The 12,309-nt window shown below is 50.8% G+C and overlaps 1 protein-coding gene across 19 annotated transcripts in view; it reads right to left on the reverse strand.

The window, feature by feature from the left end:
- Positions 1–12,309, reverse strand: part of Tbc1d22a (TBC1 domain family member 22A) — a 448,179-nt gene that overhangs the window by 117,329 nt on the left and 318,541 nt on the right. The gene's annotated exons all lie outside the window — the stretch shown is intronic.

Consider the following 12,309-nt stretch of genomic DNA (forward strand, 5'->3'; position numbering starts at 1 on the left):
CAGTGGAATTTCAAACATAAAACTGAAGTCTTGAAACGAAGATATTAGCCAAGTCATTTCCTTACTCCCTTCTGCCTGGCTCCCTCCTCTGCTCCTCTTTCTTCCTCCCTTCCTTCGTAGGAAAATACCACAAGCAACATAGAAAAACAAGCCCCTTAAAACAGATGTTTGGGGAAGATCCCATCTCTTACAGAATCTGGGGACCCTACTTCAGAGTAGGATGTGAGGAGGGATTCCCAGGCCCTTTGGGGGAGCTGCACTGCCCCTCATAAACCTACATCCTAGCTGTGTGACCCTGGCTGAGTTACTGTCCTTGGACAGGGACAGCCCATGTCCCTTGGCAGAGCTGGAAAACTGAAAATGTGCACACAAGGAACACAGCAAGCTCGATGGAAAAGGATGCTGTAGGCACCCTGGGAACTCTCAGGATCCCTGAGACTGGGTCTGTCCTCTCTGGGGACTAAGAAAGAGAGTGGGGCAGTGGGTTGGTGCAGGAGTCTGCTCATGGGCACCACAGCAGGCCCAAAGTTCCTCTCTGACCCCGGTCCCTCCTCCAGGAGGCCTACCTGGCAGCACTTGTGGGCGAGGGGTGACATTTCCTCATCACAAGCCACACCAGCACGGAGCTCATCACAGGGCTGTGGAGGCCACACCAGCACCCAGGAGCCCTGGGCCCACATCTCTGGGTCACAGCACCACACTCTGACTCTTGGAGCCTGCAGATGGGGCAAGGTCAAGGCCGGGGCAGGGGCAGGGGCAGGGCCAGGTGTCCTCCCCAAGAGAGGCACCTTCTGGGTAAGGAAGCCCTAGCTCCCAGGCCGGCTCCACACACAGCCCTTCCCAGCTGGTCAGATCCATCTGAAAATGAGAGGAGTACACTGAGAGCCCCAGAAAGAGTGGACGGCTGTCGCGCACACATTCCGAGCGGAGTGACAAGACTGTTCCAATTGATTTTGAAATACACACAGCTCAATTTCTGCTCACAACTGCGTCCGCTGCTCCTGAGGAGGAGAAACTGCAATAGAAATGGCTGGGCTTCACTTGGGCATCACTGCTGTTCAAAAGTGACAGAGTGTTATCAGATAATGATTATAAAAGATGCTAATGCAGGAGGGAGTGCAGACAGAATCACAGATTGGTATTTAGGAGTGAGATTCCAATCAAGAGTGATAATGTGAAAGGAGATGTCATATCATTTGCTGCTGTGACAGGTTCACGGGCTGGTTTTCATGTACCGGCAGGAATTAGGTTTATTACAATGGGATTATTTGGGGACATAAAAAATAACACTGAGAATGGGGATTTTGCAGCAAACCCTGAATACAAATGTGCCTGTCAGGAAGGCAGGGCCAGCATGGGGACATAGCAGACTCAGCCCTCCTGGCCTGGCAGCTGGACTTCTACAAGCGAGGAGGAGAGAGGAGCATCCTTCAGACGGGGAGGCCCTACCAGAGGGGGTGTCATCCTGCACTCCACATGCAAGAGGGGCTTGCAGGGGCTGGCCAGAGATCAGCACCCTGTGGGGCCACTCTGACCTGGCACTGTGGGTCCCAGGCCCAGCCAGCCAAGCACCCCTACTTGAGATGCCCACCCTGACATGGGCCTGTGGCAGAGAGACCACACCTGCACCTGCAGCTTTGTGCTGCTGCTGCTGTTCTCCAAGGGACTTGCTTTGGCAAATGCAGCTGGACACACATTAACAGAAGACCAGACTGCAGAGGCCTCGGATACTACACAAAACAAAAGCACGAACTACCTCAACTTCTAGCAAAGGCCTGGTGTGAGTCTCACAAGGACCTTAGCCAAGCAAAAGGGTGCAAACCGAAGTGGGCCACCAAGCAGGCTGACCATGACAAGGAGCTGGCTGTGCGGTAGGCTTCATCAGAAGGCCAGGCACTGTGGTCTGAATGCTGTGTCCCCATATTCATTTGCTGCAATTCTAACTCCTCAGGTCATGGCACAGGGGTGTGCTGAGGTCATAGGGCTCACTGGTGGCATTAGTGTCCTTAGTAAGAAGGCCTGAGACCCCTCACCTTCCACCAAGTAAAGACACATTGAGGAGGCACCATCCATCAGACACTGCATCTGCCGGAGCCTCGATCTGGAACTTCAGCTTTCACCCAGGCTAAGGTTTATCGTTACATCAGCCTGGACAGGACAAGATGCTAGCAACAGGAGGCAAAGAGAGGACAGCTAACACTTCGAAAGCAACTGGGGGTGGGGGGCTCCCAAGGGAAGCACCTTGCCAACCCACCTCCTAAGCCTCAGGGGAAGGGAGAAGTGAGTGGACAGGCAGGGGCCAGAGCCAGGGACACTCGGTGTCTGCAGCTTCCCCAGGTAAACCCAGCCCCAGGTGCCAGCCTTCACTGGCTACTGCCTCCCCTGCTTGCCCAGGTCCAAGCATGCATCAGGGCCAGACCATGTGTCCCTGGCTGGATGAACAGGAAGGGCATGGGAACCAGGTTGGGAGCAGGTGCATTCCTGATGCACTGCAACTCCCGGCAGTGCTTCCTGGTTGAACCAAGGGGCCATGAACCAGCACACGGAGGCTTGGCTGAGACATTTCACACCAGGACTATGGCTCTCCAGGGCATTCCAGGAATGCTAACTGGTGACAGACACAACACTGAGGACAAGAGTCCATGGAGCAGATGTACTAGCACACCCATCAGACAGATATGAGACCCTGAGCTGAGGGGGAAGAAACTGGCCAGGCCAGTCCCAGAGGCAGCCACAAGACCATGAGGAGGCAGGAGGCAGATGGTGGTCAACCCCTCCACGGAGCCTGGGCCACCGCAGCTGGGACCCACGCTCCTCACTGCCTGCTCCACCACAGCCCAGGATTGTCATTGTGCCTCTCCTGTCCCCACAGTGGGCAGTCCAGAGGCACTGTTGAGATCCACTGTCCCAGGTCACCGCTCCAGTCTGCCGCACAGGGCTATGACCTTGGTTCATTGGTCCCAAGGCAGCTGTGACGGAGAAGCCACCAAGGGAGGCAGAGCCCAGCTTCAGGGTGCTGAGGGCACAGAGCACGCATCTTTGGGCAGCAACATCTCACACCCCAGTCAGGGAGCGCAGAGAGAGCTGCCCGGTGGAGAAGGAAGCCTGGGGCATGGTGGGGGTCTCTACTGCCTTGTTGAGGGGCCCAATGTCTGTGTCCCAGCTGATGGCCCCGGCCCCTGTCATCCATGCTGAGAACCAGACACACTAAATACGTGAAGAACAAATATCTTTTCTTCGCATGAGGAATTAAAAGATCAATGCAACTTCTTCTGTATGCTTTATCTCAAAAAACAAACACCCCAAAGTTGAACTGAGAAATCCTGTTGTGTTTGCCCTGAAAATCCTCAAACTAATTAGGGTAACAAAATGAACACACCAGACAGATCAGGGACTTTGTGGACGGGAAGTGCTGGTGAGGAGGACTTCCTGAGTACCTCCACCTCACTTTTTCTTATCTGTGGTGCCAGCATGGCGGGGGTGGAGATACATGTGCTTACCTTGTGCTCCCACTGTGCCCAGGGAGGGCTGGCTGTGCTCTGGGCTATCCACAGGACAAATGCCTGTGTGGGGCTGTGACAAGAGTGCCATGCACCAGATGTCACACTGGTGTGGCCCTGGTGGCCCCTCTAGTGAGGCTGAAGTGTGCAGGTGCCAGGTGCAACCTCCACAGCCACACTCCAAGCCCAGGACTGTGGGTAGAGCATGTGGGACAGGGTGGAAGGGGCTTAGAGTCCCATGGGGCAGGGTCTCAAGGCTCAGGCCACAGCCTGGTGTCCCAGGTTCCTCCTGCCACCTAAAGAATCCCCACAAGGCTGCACAACCACTGCAACTTCACCTTGTTATTTGACAGGCAAACTACGAACAACCTACGTATGGATCTCCCCCATGTCCACATTTTTGGTGAAAGTGTTGAGCTGGGTACTATGGGCAGCACGACCCAGGCAGAAGGGACCCTTGGCGGAGTGGGAAGATAGGAGCCATCGCCAAAACAGCCAAGCCCACTAGGGGGGATGGGGGGGTGAGAGGCCACGGGGAACTGGAGGAGGGCACTGGGCCCTGGCGCCTGGTCCTCGGGTCCCGACACCCTGGAGTCGGCCAGCTCTCACCTGGGCAAGGAGCACAGCCTTCCAAACTGGTCTTCCAGGGTGAGCTTCTCAGCCAGAGCAAGGGCACCACAGGATCCCAGAATGGGTCCCGGCACAGGGAGGGTCTCAAGGCAAACACTCTGAGAGAGCAAATCCCTCGAATCAGTCACACACTCCTCACCTAAAGCCTTACACCATGCCCACATGGCCACTCCTGCAGCACCTGCTGAGGTCTGTCCCTGCACCTGGTCTATCTCCACAGGGACCAAGTCCTGGGGCCAGGATTGCAACAGCTGTCCCACCTCCTCCCTGTGGCTCCCAGGCCTCATCTGCTGCCTCCCACCTCATAACCGGCCTCTCCCAGAACCCTCCCTGGGAAATGACCAGCACCACCCTCTGTCCAGCAATGACCACTGCCTCCCTGCACCTGCCCCATGTGGCTACCACCTGCCCCGCCAGAACCTACCACTCGGCCTGCTGGTCCCCAGGCCCCCACCTCAAGACATGCTGGCTAAATTTAATCAGTGCAGGGAGGGACGGACCTGGGACAGACCCAATTCGAGGACTGCTGGCGTAACTGGATGACAGGAAGAAGTGCCCAGCCCAACCTGGCCTGCAGGAGGCTCTCCATGGAGGTCAGCACCACAAAGGCAGGCCCTGTGTAACTTCCCTTGGGAAACAGCCATCTGCTCCAGGTGGAAGGAAGCAGGGTTGGCTCTCACCACGCTGGCAGCTATGGGGAGGTAGTGGGACAATTCCTCTATCACTGGCTTAGGGTCTCAGCAGCAGAACCACTGGCTCTGTCCCTTCCGCTGGGGTCTGGGCAGGTATGCAGAAGTCTGGCTAAGGCAGCGTGTGCGTGTGTGTGTGTGCGTGCGTGCGTGCGTGCGTGCGTGTGTGTGTGTTGAGGGTGAGGCAAAGCCTGGCTGGAATCTGGAATGAGCCAAGTCCAGGAGGAAGTCAGTCCCACCCTGCACAGCTTCCCGTGGGTGCTGCTTCCTAGGCTTGGCGTGCTCGACTGTCATGGCAGAAGCCTGGGAGAATCAGGTAAAGAGAGAAAAGGACCAGAGGCCTGGCACAAGGGTTCTCCCCACGCGCCCAACTGAGGGTTTGCTAAGGAAGCCAGCAAGGCCGGCTTCCAAGCGACACCAAGCTCCCAGGGCATCCAGGTCCTTTCTGACATTTTTTCACCCAAAGTTTACACAAATCTCAAGCACTTCCACCTTAGCCTCCATGTCAGTGCCTGTGAGGTGGCCGGGGCTGTCTGGCCCCCAAGCCTGGAATGAGGCTGCTCAGGCCGGCCAGTGCCCCAGCCAAGCGTGCTCTCCTTTCAGACAGGGTCATTTTATTTCCCTGCTAGACTTGCTTGGGTAGCCATGAAAGCCAGAACAATGGGACATGTGACAGCTGAGAGGGGACATTTTCCTAAAGCCCAAGATGTAAGTACATTTCCTCAGGGACTGAACAGATGAGCTTCCCCGAGTTTATCTGCCTTAGACATCAAACACCATTAATGAGATAATAAGGGCCTTTCAGTTAATGATTTGAATTGTGGGTGTAATTTTTTCTTTAATGGCAAGATTAATTCACAGGCAGAAATGAGCAAAGGAGAGAGATACTGGTGAACCCCACTTGCAGGCTGGTTCCTTCAGATGGAGGCTCGCTAGGCACCCAGAACAGCTGACCTGGGCCCGTGGAAGAGGGCCACATCCACAGTGGAGAGGCCAACCTCTTCCAGGCAAGAGAGATTCCTTACAAATGGGGGGGGGGGCACTCAGGAAGGTCACAGTGGCCCCAAGGATACACGGACTGTGTTCCTCAATGAATACAGTCACCTGCAAAGCCGACATGGGTGTGGCACAGGTCACACCCCAGGGTTGCTGTTAAAACCCCTGATGCCATCCTGTCACCTGCCAGCCAGGAGGGATGGAACCCAGGCAGAGGTCCCAGGGCACAGCCAAAGGGGCCTGCACAGCTCCTGGGAGACGCAGAGTGTCCTGAGAAGCTGACCCATGGAAAGACACCACTTCCTGTACCCAACTCTCCCTATGTGGTGACCACAGCTGCTCACACAGCTCTGCATCAGTCAGCGAGGGACCACATATGCAGCGGTGGCCTCCTAAGACGGTGTCACTTAGCGACACCATAGCAGTTTATTTGTACAGTACACTCTCATGTTCACACCATGACAAAGTTGCCAATTGATGGTCTCAGAATGGGTCCCCACTGCTAACGTGATACAGAACTGTGCCTAGAAACTCAGAGGTGCCCAAGAGCAGAAATCAACACCAGGACTCCGGGCCACCTTGTCACACAGGCATGGTGACCTGGGCAGCAAGCCATACTCATACTCAGCCCCTGTGAGGTCCCTGTCCCAAATACTCAGAGGCCTCACCCTGGGCCTATTTAAAATGCAACTGTGCTCCACACCGGGTATGGTTTTTCTTAGACACTAGGCTTTTATGATTCTGCGGTGAAACTTCAGCTCCAAGTCATCTGCTCCCCTTCGACTGGCTATGATCCTAAGTCCTCGTGCATCATAGGAATGGCTGTGGAGTGACCAATCCTAACCTGTGGTTTGTGCTCCCACGGCCTATTTTGCATGAATTCATGAGCGAACACTTCACCAAGTACTCAGGATCTTAGTTTTACAGATGCCACCAAGACATGCTAATTTCCATTTCGGGCGTCCAGTTTTTCCACATCTCAGGAACACATGCAGTTTTCCAAGTCCATGCCAGCTACCTTGCCACAAATTTGCATCCAAACTGGGCTGAAATCCCTGAATTAACTCAGTGTATATCCCAAACCTTGGCTCCAGCTAAATCATAATCCCCAGGTCCAAGCTACCATTACTGTGCATTCTGATGCTGGGCCTTCCTGTACTCTGAGTGTTTTCCCAAGTTCTTTCTAATGGCATACACTTCATTCAGGGGCAGGGGTCCCTCACATTCCCTCTGCGCCTCAGTACACTCAGGAGTAAGCTGATGGTACAGAGTTCACTACTGAGGATTAGGGAGCTTGGTTCCTGTAGGCAGACAGGGTAGATCCCATTTTCTGCCCTGGAATCCACCCACTTCAGACATGGCCCTACCTCCCGGGATGTACAAGGCAATGGCCAGATCTTCCAGGCACAGGCTGCAGATCAGATCAGCAGAATCAGAACTCCAAAACCAGAGGAGCCCAGTGGGCATCTGCTTATGCTTCCCACATGTGACCCAGGAGGTGGGGCAGCGCAGATCCCTGGCCTATGGCGTCAGAACCCAGGATCTGGGCTTTGAATGCTCCCATTTGTCCTGCTCTCTGACCAGAACAGTGGGAATAGTACAGAGGGAACCCGGAAATAAGAAATGAGGGGACACCCTTGGGGCACCTAATGGGCACTGGCATGGCGGGGGTGGGGGGAGTTGAAGTCTATGATCCAGGGAAACTAGAGAGATGGAAAACGAGCTTCCAGGCTGCAGGAACCTGCAACTGCTCAGCCAGGATTAAGCCCCATGGCCACAGTACCCTGGAGCACGGGTGTGAGGGACAGGGGACAGAGGGTACCAAAAGGTGGCAAGTAAAGAAATGAAGGGAGGTGGCAGCCAGGGCTTCTGAGGCAACAGCAGAGGCCAAAAGAGAGCAGAGCAGTGGCTTCCAAAGCCCACAGGCAACCAGCCTTGACCTCCACACCCTGACCTCCTGCACCTCTGCTGCAGACAGCAGCAGCCCACCCCGTCCAGGGCACCTCCCCTCCCAGTGTCCAGGCTGTATCCCATCAAAGGAGGAACAAGCAGAAGGCCACCAGGGGGCCAGGGATGTAGCTCAGTGGTTCCGCCACCTGCTACACAACTGCAAGGACCGAAGTTCAATCCCCGGTACCAAAAAAAAACAACAACAACAACAACAAAAGGCCACCAGGCTCAGGCCCTCCAGGTCAGTGGAACAGAGGAGGGGCCCAGGAAAAGGCAGTGCACAGCTGGAGCAGGATTTACCAAAGAAAGACAAACCACGTTTCCCCAAACTAAGCAAATTCCCCTTTAGATTTCCCCTTCCCTATGGCTTTTTTCTTTGTTCTATTACAAATAAAATTAGTAACTTTGTCAGTGTAAGTAAGGTTCCACAATCTCCTGTTCTCATAAGATCCTATTTTTACCCTTTCAAGGCCCCCAAGATATGCTAAGTTACAAAACTGTCACAAGCTGGACTAATTGCCTTTGTTCGGCTTCTGTCCACAAGTTTCATGTTGTCAGGTAGACCAACCCCCTCGACAACATATATAAAACTAGAGCCCTTCCTTTATTCTGGACTCAGCTTTTGGACACGAGTCCACTGGGCTGATACGTACCTAAAATCCTAGAATAAACCCTCCTGTCTCACCTGTGGTTTCTCCTATCTCTTAAATTCTGCAACACAGCAACTGTCTCAGGAGGATAGGAGGGCTGGCTCTAGGCAGACACAGGTGCAGAATACCCTTGGTGGCATTTGTTCCAAGGAGACTGTGTCCCTCAATCAGCTGCCAGGGATGACAAGGAGCGCTCTGCGGAGATCAGAGGGATGGATGGCTATGGCCATGGACACTCAAGTGTACAAGATGGACATCACAACATGTGCCCTGGCCTCAGCAGGATCCATACTCACACAGCCATGCAGAGGTCACAGCAGCTCACCAGGGGCTGGGGAGGGACACAGGATGTCCCCACTGTGTGTGCCAGGGATGCTGGCAGGGGTGACGGCTACATTCTCATCTTCCCTTTTCCTGCTGTGGAAATTCATTTAAGGTTGAGACAGCAAGAATCAGCTATTTAGAAAGAGGTAAATACAAAAACAGAAAGCAAACATGACTTAGGTGGCTGAGTAGCCACCTGCAGAGGAGAGCAGGGGGAGGCCAGAAGAACCCACCACCTTCCACCAATGCACACGCAGAGGACACCGGGAAGGGCCCGGGACCCTGTGCCCCACCTCTCCAGGGCTCCTACTCTGTCGAGCTCCACTCTATAAAGTGGAGAAAATGCTGTCTATGAGGGAGCCCTGGGTTAGCAGGCAACAATCCTGAAGATCTCAGGATCTCTCTCCAGTCAGTGATGGCACGGTTTCTTAAGTTGGAGAACTATTCACACAAAATCATAAGACATGCGGTTCTCAAGAAACATGCAGAAATCACTGAGGGACAGGACCCAGGCTGCAAGAAGTTGGAGAATCAGTGCCTAAGAGGTGACATTAAGATGGTATAATTTCGAGCAACATTGCGAGTCGCACAGAACGTGCCGAATCAGCCTGCTGCAGACAGGCAGGTCTGCGGACGCCCTAGCAATGTCGCGAGTGGCAAGGAATGCACCGAATCAGCCTGTGCCCTGGCAGCAATCCACTGGACACCTCCTCCCCCGCTCCTCTGGCATATTCTCTGTACAGCCACCTGGTTCCATACTACAAAGATGCAGAGGACACTGGAGCACCAGACCACTGTACTGGGTAAGTTAGAGTCATCTTCACCTCCCATCGGGACCAGGACTATCTTCAGGGGAAGGGCAGCTGGAACCTGCAGTACAACTCTGCAGAGTTCAACCCTATAGGAAGACAGGGAGCTCAACTTGGGACTTGCAGCCAGAAATCTGCCTGAATCTCACGGGTCTGCGACTAGCTTGCTGAGACTCATTGACTTATATCTGCACACTGCTACCCACGTTGTCTGTTGTGACAGCAGAGACATACCCTGAAAGAGACCCTTCATCTTCATGGTTATTTTTTATTCCCCAAATTAGTTTTATTATTTTGGTTTTTTTCTCTTTTCTATTCTTTTGCTCCTCGTATCCTTAATTTTTTCCCTACTCTTTGCAAATATTTGTTTTTCTCTCCTTTTTTCCTTTCCTTTTCTTCTTTCTTTTCTCTTTCCTTTCTCTCTTACACTCACTCTCTTGCTCTCCCACATTGTTCATCTTCCCTTTTTGTCCCTGTTTTGGTCCTCATTCGGAGTTCTTCTTTATTTTCCTATTATTCTCTTTTTCCTTCTCACCTGTGTGCTCTGACCACACTGCTAACCTTCCCCTATCCTTCTTCCCATCTGTCCCTCCCTCCCCAACCCCTTCTAACTCCCCATCCCAAAGGGTAAAGTTGTTATATTGAAGAGTTTATTCACCATATATTGGGTTGGTCCTTGATCTTGATTTAATTCACACAGCTAAAGGTGATAGATTAATAACTACCACAAAATGTCATTTTTGAAGATGTACTTGATGCAATGGTGTTGCTGATTGTATCACTTGGGCTAAGGTATGGGTATTGATCTAGTCAATGAACCTTCCCAGTATAAGGAAAATGAGATAGCCTTAGAGTCATTAGAGACTCAAAACTTAAAAGACCAGCTATATCTGGAAGACACCTCTGAGAAGCAATCATTAAATAAGGGTTCTAATTACAAGCAATAAAGATACCTACAATGAGCAATTTCAAACTATCAAGCCAGGAGTTAAACCAAGGACAGTACCAAAAACAAAAATGAGAAGACATTTAAGCAAGGCACAAACTCAGATTTCCACCCCACCAAGGGTAAATTCTGGGGGAAATGAGATGGAAAAGTCCCATAACCAACCACCTGGATACCCTGAACTGATAGCACAGGAAGTAAACAAAACAGATGAATGAGGCTCTAGAAAAGTTCAAAGCAGAAATAATCTCCCAGATATCCGAAGAGATGGTGAGCAGAGTGAAAGACATGATTAGAGGATCTAGAACAGAAACAGATAAAAAAATAGATGAGCTCAGAAACATGCTGGAAGCCATGAATACCCAGCATAAGAAAGAAATGGAAACCACGATCGCCCACCATAAGAAAGAAATGGAATCCATGAAACAGAGTCAAACAGATATTCAAGAGATCAAAAACTCCGCTGAAAGTATCCACAGCAGATTAAGGGAATCTGAAGATAGAATATCAGATATAGAAGACAGGATCGTCGTTAAAGACCATGAAAATAGAGATTTCTTAAAAATAGTAAGGGACCATGAGAAATCAATCCAACAACTGCTAGACGATGCAAAGAAGAATAACTTAAGACTGATAGGAGTCCATGAAAAAACAGGAGGAAGCACAATTGACATAAAAAAACTGTTCACAGAAGTAATAGTGGAAAACTTCCTAGACAGAGGTAGAGAATTGGACATACAGATAATTGAGGCATACAGAACTCCAACTAGCCATGATCAAAAAAATCTACATCTAGACATATAATAGTCAAGATCCCAGAAACCCAACAGAAAAACAAAATCCTACAAGCAGTTAGAGAAAAGAAACAAATCACCTACAAAGGAAAGCCCATCAGAATCACAGCAGACTTCTCAACACAAACTCTCAAATCAAGGAGAGCCTGGAGTGAAGTATTTCAAGCCCTAAAAGAAAATAACTTCCAACCTAGACTGTTGTATCCTACAAAATTATCTTTCAGAATCAATGGGGAAATTAGATACTTCCACGACAAAGAACACCTGAGAAATTTCATGAACACCAAACCACCACTACAAGCAATTCTAAACAATGTCCTAGAAAAAAGCAATGAAAGTCACAATTCCATGAGGCCCAACAGAGGGAAGCCACCAGGCAAGGTAAGACACTAAAGGGAAAGGGGGAAAAAATAAGAAATAAAAGAGCCAACAAAAGTAAAACATCATGACAAGGATAAATCAATATCTATCAATTATAACCATCAATGTTAATGGCCTCAATTCACCAATCAAAAGAAACAGACTGGCAGAATGGATTAAAAATGAAAATGCAACAATATGCTGTATACAAGAAACACACCTAACTCAAAAAGAAACTCATAGACTGAAAGTAAAAGGATGGAAAACAGTTCTCCACGCCACAGGAACCCAGAAGAAAGCAGGGGTAGCAATCTTATTTGCAGACAAAGTAGATTTCAAAGCAAAACTAATTAAGAGAGACAAAGATGGTCACTACATCCTTGTGAAGGGAACAATCCAAGAGGAAGAGATGACAATCCTAAATATATATGCACCAAATACAAATGCCCCCAACTATACAAAACAAATATTAATAGACATGAAAAACCAAATAAACACTAGCACAATTGTAGTGGGGGACCTCAATACCCCACTATCACAAATAAACAGACATCTAGACAAAAAGTTAACAAGGAAATTCTAGAACTGAACCAAGCTACTGAACAAATGGACTTAATAGATGTTTACAGAGTGTTCCACCCCACAAAATCAGAATACACAT

This window comes from Heterocephalus glaber, unplaced genomic scaffold (assembly GCF_053883595.1).
Source record: "Heterocephalus glaber isolate CG9 unplaced genomic scaffold, H.glaber_assembly_v1.0 deba00001444, whole genome shotgun sequence".
Classification (NCBI taxonomy): Eukaryota; Metazoa; Chordata; class Mammalia; order Rodentia; family Bathyergidae; genus Heterocephalus; species Heterocephalus glaber.